This window comes from Glossina fuscipes, unplaced genomic scaffold, assembly GCF_014805625.2.
Source record: "Glossina fuscipes isolate IAEA_lab_2018 unplaced genomic scaffold, Yale_Gfus_2 27, whole genome shotgun sequence".
Taxonomy (NCBI): domain Eukaryota; kingdom Metazoa; phylum Arthropoda; class Insecta; order Diptera; family Glossinidae; genus Glossina; species Glossina fuscipes.
In genome coordinates this window covers 5,064,443-5,072,112 of record NW_023998422.1, presented here as the reverse complement: position 1 = coordinate 5,072,112, position 7,670 = coordinate 5,064,443, and positions in this window count along the sequence as shown.

Sequence of the window (7,670 nt, the reverse complement as noted above, 5' to 3'; positions counted from 1 at the left end):
GGAATTCGATATAAGATTTTAAAACTTATCGCAAAGACCGTTAATGGGAAGATCTAATAAAAACACCAAGACTCGAAATTAATTCCCATTGTTACAAACATAATTAGAAAGCTAATATACCCTTAGCTGCTGGTCGCACAAGTGTAAAAAGTGCTGTTAAGTACTGTCAACTTCGTTTTGCGTTAAAAAGTTGAAAAGGATTTCATTTTAGTGAAAAACATTTTTGATATAATTTATATGACAAAATGAGGAAAAACAAAAAAAAAAAAAAAACCGAGAGGAAAAAGAAGAAGACAAGTGCTTTCGGTGGCGATTTTATTAAAAAAAAAGTGTCAAAATAAATTTGTTAAAATAACTTGTGCACGGTTACAAACCAATTTCACGACTATTCTTGTTTAATTTGATATAAAATCTTTGCAATAATAAAGAATATAAGCCAAGACACATTCTTAAGAAAATTTCTGCATTTGTATGTATGTATGTAACGCGAGCGTTTTTCCGCCACGTAATGTTTAATACTAACTGAAATTTATCGCCATACGATTTGATGGCTGAGAATTAATCAAATTTTTATGAGTATAAATTACTCAACGCACGCACACAACAGCAGAATTTATTTATACTTCAGCTACTGTAATAAAATATACAAACGACGTTTTCGCTTGTGGCCATCAAGGATGACTTTGAATGTCATAACTCTCTGCAGTGGCTGTTTTATTTTCTGATTACATTTTACGGTTTTACCTTTGCATTCATTTATCATTCGTTTCAAGATGAAATTGTACTCATTAAAAATTTGCCAAGTTACCGCATAAAGTCATATTTTAAAAATGAGCAAACATTTGTCTGAAAATGTCCGCTTGCGGCTCGGTAAACGGACATCTCTCGTCTTTTCTCTCTTCGTTCACGTTTAAGGTTGAAGCAACAAGAACAGGCGTCCAGATGTGACAACTGGCTTAACTGCAATCTGGGCAAGAGAGTTATGTTTGCCTTATCTCAAGCATTAGAATAAAAAACATTGCACGCAATAACAAAGTTATTAACACAGCGTTGATAAATCTTATTATATTGTTATTGCATACGATTACGATTATGAAGCATATACGAGCTTAGCACAATAATTTTTAGACTACTGTTACCACTGCTGCTACTAATAACAGAGAAGAAATTTCAGTTTGTTTTAGGAAAAAATTTGCCACTTCAAACCAAGGTCGATCATTCCATAATCTACATCATTTCGTCTAATACGGTCATTCACTCGCAATATATATTTTCATGCAAAAGCATAATTTTCCTGAAAGCCGGTATATCGGAGGATGCCCAAAAAAGTTTATTATTTTTTAGTTTTCGTTACAAAAAAAAAAAACTGGAAAACTGGCCTTTCTCCCCGTAGAAGGGCTTGCTTCTGATGATAACCCCTAAACAATAGACCTATGTAATCAAGATGCGGTTGATTTCTTTGCCCATTCGCTACTATGGACTAACTTTTATCGTACACTCTTCTAAAACTTTTTCTTACTATTCATGAGAAAAATTAGATAGAGGGGGGTCCATGAAACAAACCCGCTTGCTTCAAATTTGGTCCACGTAATTTTGGATCAAATTATTAACATGAACAAATTTCCATTACAAAATATTGACAGCTAGACCTTTTTGGCATATAACATTCATTCGATGCAGTGGCGTCGAAAAAATATATCTACTTGATCCAAAGTTGCTAAGGTTGATTTCTTTCTTACTATGGACCAATTTTCAACATGAATTATTAAAAATTATACCTTTTTACCATATAAAGATTTAGTGTTCGTAGGAACGTTTATATGAGAAGGAGTTCAATAATTCGCTCAGCCGAATCAAATTTTTCATACCAATTTTAAATGACAAAATACTATTACGTAGCAAGTTTTGCCGAAAAATTTTGAAAATTTTGAAAAAGTGATCCGACCCGAGTCACTTTCAATAGCGTTCGTCCTCGGGATAAAACACGTCAACGTATCAAATTTACTCAAAATATCTCAAAGATTGTTGCCCAAGCTAGGCAGATGAACAGTGGTTCCGAAAGCCAAGCGATGCCATAAAAAATATTAGCTCCTTCTAGGTGTTGCATTGATCTGCACAAATTTAATGTACCCTTGTACCACAAGTTGTGTAGCATATAAAAAGGACAATATTCAACAAATCGTGTTACAAAGTGGACACAAACAAAAAAGTTAATCTATCGTAAAACAACAGTTTACCTTTTCATTTTATAAGAAATCTGATGAGTTAGTAGAACTGCATATGCCATGAAATCTTTCGGATTTTCCAGAGATCTGTGTGCAGAGGTCATTAGCAAGCAGACGATGTATAAGCAGAAGTAATTGAGCCAAAGGAATAAGTAAACAAATATCAATAAGCCGCACGTTCGTATGATAGCGATCATGATATAAGCGTTCGCCAGATCGACACATGCCCTTGGAATTGATAACACATTCTCTTCAAATCAATATTGTAGTATTTTTATCAATGTATGACCCAACATTAAAAACAGACAATACATCAATCTTCAGGGCTACTATGACGATCGAATTTAATCGACTTTAACCGTTCACTGTTTCAAAAATGACTAAAATATCAAAGAAGATAAGCCAACATCATTTTCTTACGTGAGGTGCGTCCATTTATCTATGCAGGAAAATCCGGTTCACGGCACCTTGGAAACACTTAACTGGGAAGTACTCCCCCATTCGAGGCGGCTCACTCACCAAACTCGAGTCCCTTCGTTGCCACATGTCTGAATCGATAGGACGGGTAATTGGACGCAAATATCTTGATGACTGGCTGGTAAGTGGCAAAACGTACGTAGGGAATAGACAACACTTCGGACAAGCTACTTTTTATCATTTTCATACGGTAAACCCACATTTTCCGTATAAAATTTCCAACTTTTAGTTTTCATACCTGGTATAATTTCGACAAATATCTAGGTAGGATTCTAAAGCAGGTAAAACCGAATTTGCCTTTGAAAAGTTTTCTTATCTTTTTCTTTTCTTGCTTGGGAACATCTGCCGTTATTTAAGTACAAAATTGAATGAGTAAACTTGACTTTAATTTATCTTGAAGCTGGAGGTAACATTTTTATTTAAACCCTTTCCCTTTGCACTTTACGTGTTAAGCAAATGCATCGCATCCATGCACTCACACTCGTCTGCCATAATAGAAATATAAAGTGATGGAAAAGTGAAGAGAAAATGAGGTATTAGCAAAAGGTTACTACCATTAGTTTGCCACTTAACCACATTAACTTAAGCCAATTGAAGGCTTAAAAGGAGAGAAGGAAAGAATGCAAAAAAAAAAGAAAGGGCATCGTTTTCTATCCATAAGGGTGTGAAATATGGTATTAATGATTTCATTTCCTTGCATTTACGTATCAATCCCCGGACAAGAAGGTATTATTATCTCATCATTTCATTTGTAACAGAGAGAAATTTTTGTGAGACAGTCTTTCATTTACACACACAGATGCAATTGATCGTTAGTCGATAGGAGTGCACTTGTTTGGCTACGAATTTGATGAGTAAGAAGTTCGACTCGCTGAAGCATGCAATGCCAGTATGCAGTGCAGGTGGGCACTAGAGGATGGCTAGCATTTTTTTCTCGGGGGCAAAACAATTTTTCACTCATATTACAGCTCGTACATGATACTACAATGTGGATCAGAAATTTATATATTATTTTATAATTGCATGTATGTATGCGCGTGTGTGTGGATGTGTGTGTGTCTGTGTATGTAGTTGATATAAATGCATATAAATTTTGAACTTTAAAGGTTAAACATCAATTAAACCTATAATGGAAATCATACATTGGACTAGTCTTCGTGCATTTCCTTAGAAAGTAAATTAACATAACTCTAATGGTCAGAGCATTTCTCTTAAGTTTACTCAACAGTCTATTTTAATTTAAGTCCATTACTTTACATATTAATTAGTTTTTTATCCTCTCTCTTTCTGCTTTTTCTAAAAGCTCAGACGTTCATTATTTATCCGTATACACTAAGATTAAATGTTACTGCAAAAGTAGTATTTGAAGCTTAAGTCCTGTGTTTCAATCAATTTCAATTAAGTTTCAATAAAATTATCCTAATTGAAGAAAATTAGAAAATTCTACTTACACTATTTCTTCGCAAGGTTCATATATCAATCGTCTTATGCACACATGCAGCGTTGCATGCAAAGGATACAAATTTACTTTCATGATTGTTAATACAATAATAATTGCAAATAAAAACAAATTATTGATATATTTTATCGAAAAATCTCCAACAGTTGTAAGCATTTGATAAGATTTGAATGCCATCTGTTCGTGCTTTTGAAAGATTTAAATTGTTCGTACCATTTATTATTACTAGTGGGCGAACATGTTTACTTGCTCTCTTCTAAGCAGAATCCTATCAAACCAATCCTCTAAACCAAGCATTGTTTCCAATCACTAACCTAATTGCAGTAGGCACCATTCCTTCTTCTTCCTAAATAGCTTCACTTTAGATGGTCTTGAAATTGATAATGTGCTCACTGCAGAATGCACCTAAAAGGGAAACGCTTATAGGTTTCCAAATCATCACTTTCTCAATTTGTTTATCAATAGGCCTCCTTGAATGAGCTTGTTCTGCTTGTCATTATATCTTTAATAGAAAGTCCAACAAAGCACTCACTTAGTCCTGTACCGATAATAATAGGCATATGTTAAGCCTTTACCGATGTGTGCAATACTCAGAAACAATTTAGATCCTTTTTTAGTACTATCAGACGGTTTGAGGATCAAAATCGAGTCCCTCTTTTGGTAGAACACGCTCCAAGCTAGGCTGATGTAATGGTGAAGAGGTATTCGGCGGAGGATAAGTACTGGATAAGACGCTGAACCGTGCGGAGAAAGTTTGCGCAGGAAAGCCGGAGAAAAGAATATGGACAGAGTAGACGATGACAACGGAGAAGTCATTAACAAAACGAGTATCAATATTGGAAGAAGAAAAAAATACAAATAGAACGAGAATCGCTGTCCTACACCATCTTAAGGATTTTATTCCTTGCAACAGTTAAAAATTATCCTTTAAATCGCTTTAAGCACGTCTATCCGCTTGTTCGCTTGACATCTTTCTATATATGCTTACGCTCAACGCACATGGCGAAATTTTTGGCATTGGCCGACTTAAATACATTGACAGGTTTGAGTTCAATAAGATGTCTTGCAGAACACAGTTTGATTCTTGTCACTATTAAGGCCTACTTGAAAAAAATTTCCGATTTTTACTATTCTTTGACAAAAGTGAATAAACCGTACGGCTTTGACGTACGGAATGAATGTGGAAAAATTGACTGGATCTCTTCATGCTAATAAATTAAGTTCTGAGAGCAAAGAGAATACTGCCTAGCCGTGTTTGATGGGCTTGCTTACTATTTCCCTGAAAATAAATCTAATTCAATGGTTTAGTTATTCGAATTTACCAACAATTACGACTATGTGACTATGATCCTGGCATAAAACTGTTGTCAGGGTTTTTTCGACAAGCAAGCTCTCTTTCAATTGGCTGAACGAGCTCTTATTGATTTCGTCTACCGATATACTTCGATCATTCACACAGAAGCGGGCAACCTCTTTCATCACCAGCTGGCCACAACCAGGTCCAACTAAAAAAAAACAAACATTTAAATGCTTCACATCTGATAGCTGCAGATACAATCCATTTGCAGCACTGCGAATGCGAGAAAATTGAATTATTTGAAATCTCAAACATAACTGGCTAGACGCGACCATCTCATCGACATGCGCATGCCTGCTTTAACGCATCCAACTCCAATGGCTACATTCAACTTACCAAAGACAGATGCTTTTACAAAACGAAGTAAGTAGATCCTATAGCGGCAAAGTGAAATCAAACGAACATACAAATAAATATTTAACCTGCAATATGAAAATAAAATTAAATTTTACCTTCCCGAAGTCCACATATTCTTCTCTTATTACCTACTTGGATATTCTGGGCATTCTACGAATTAATTTCTATTGATTTTTATGAAATAATCATCATCTAACTTGTTTAGGTGAATGCTTAGGATAATCATCCTGTTGAAAAATAAATCCAGGACCAATGATATTCCGTCCACCGAGTATGGCGGAATTTTCAAATGGCCTTCCTTGCTTAGTTTTTCGCTTAAATTCATAAGAGAGACAGAGAGAGAGAGAGAGAGAGAGAGAGAGAGAGAGAGAGAGAGAGATAACATTACCTTTACCAGGTTTGATAGTAAATACTGTACATACTTCTAGAGTCCTCTCGCCGTTATACATACAAACACACGTCTATTGGATAAGAAAACCTGAAAAATTGATTCGACACTTGATAAGAAATTTTCCCATTTGTCTATTATCTGGTTTTTATGCGCCTTTGCCCATTCTAATCTATTCTCCGTATGTCGAATTGTTTCTTTTGATTTTTTAGCAACACATTTTTTTTTTAGTAGCACATCTTCTTAATCCCGCACACAGTAGAAGTCTTTCAACAGATGTTATTCAAATACGTGTTTCCTGCGTAGCACTTAGAGGTGCTGTCTCCTCTAGTGTAGTAAACCATCGATTCCGTTTAGAGAGAACTCTGATAAGGTTATCCTGCTGTTTCGTTGCAGATTTGGGCTTTCTACGTTTGTCTGTGCCCGTCCGCCTATTCGTCTTGTTTCCTTGTTTTCATCCTACCGCAATATTTGAGATATTTTGATGAAATTTATTGCATTAGCGTATATCGACCCAAGCACGGACGCCACTGAAAATGGCTCGAATCGGATCATTGTATCGATCACTGCCCGTATAAGATCTCGTTTCGAAAATTTGACTAATTACAGATTGGTGTAGGATATTGGTCCACTGTAATGCTTTTATTTGTATAAAAAGAATTTTCAAGTCATATTTAGTGCATCACACAACTTTAGTTTTCTATTCCATTGCAGTTGGAAAATGTTATAATAAAAATTTTCGATAAAAAATCGAAATATTCAAAAGTCTCGATCAAAATGTACGCGTATGCTCTTTGGTAGCATGAAATTTTCAAATTAAAGATTAAACGATAGTTTAGTTTATGATAGACAGACAATAATAGAACTCAATGACTAAGATGTTCGCGTATATATTCCTGTAAAAGTTTTTCCTCCATAAAAAACTACAAAACAACTTAAGACGATTATCAAAAGTTATAGTAGTAACGGCAGCAATAAAAGTCAACTGAGAGATATCTACACCCACATACACAAGCACATAAATACACGTTTCTAGACATATGCCTGTATGTATATATATATATATATATATATATATATACATATATATATATATATATATATATATATATATATATATATATATATGTGTGTGTGTGTGTGTGTAATTCTCAAATGAAATGCATGCTAGCTTTTCTCCTATACATGTAATCGAATAAATGATACGTCAAATAAAAGCAGTTTGCTTTTCGATTACCCAAATGTTGTTAACTCATACCTTAATGATTACTTGGAGAAAGAAGGTATAAATGTTTAGACGTACACATACGTATATATACATGTATATATAAAAACGAAAACCTATGAAAGAGCATTTCGCTCAAATATATGTGGGAGCAGTTACGAAGCACTTGAGGCCATAACCTT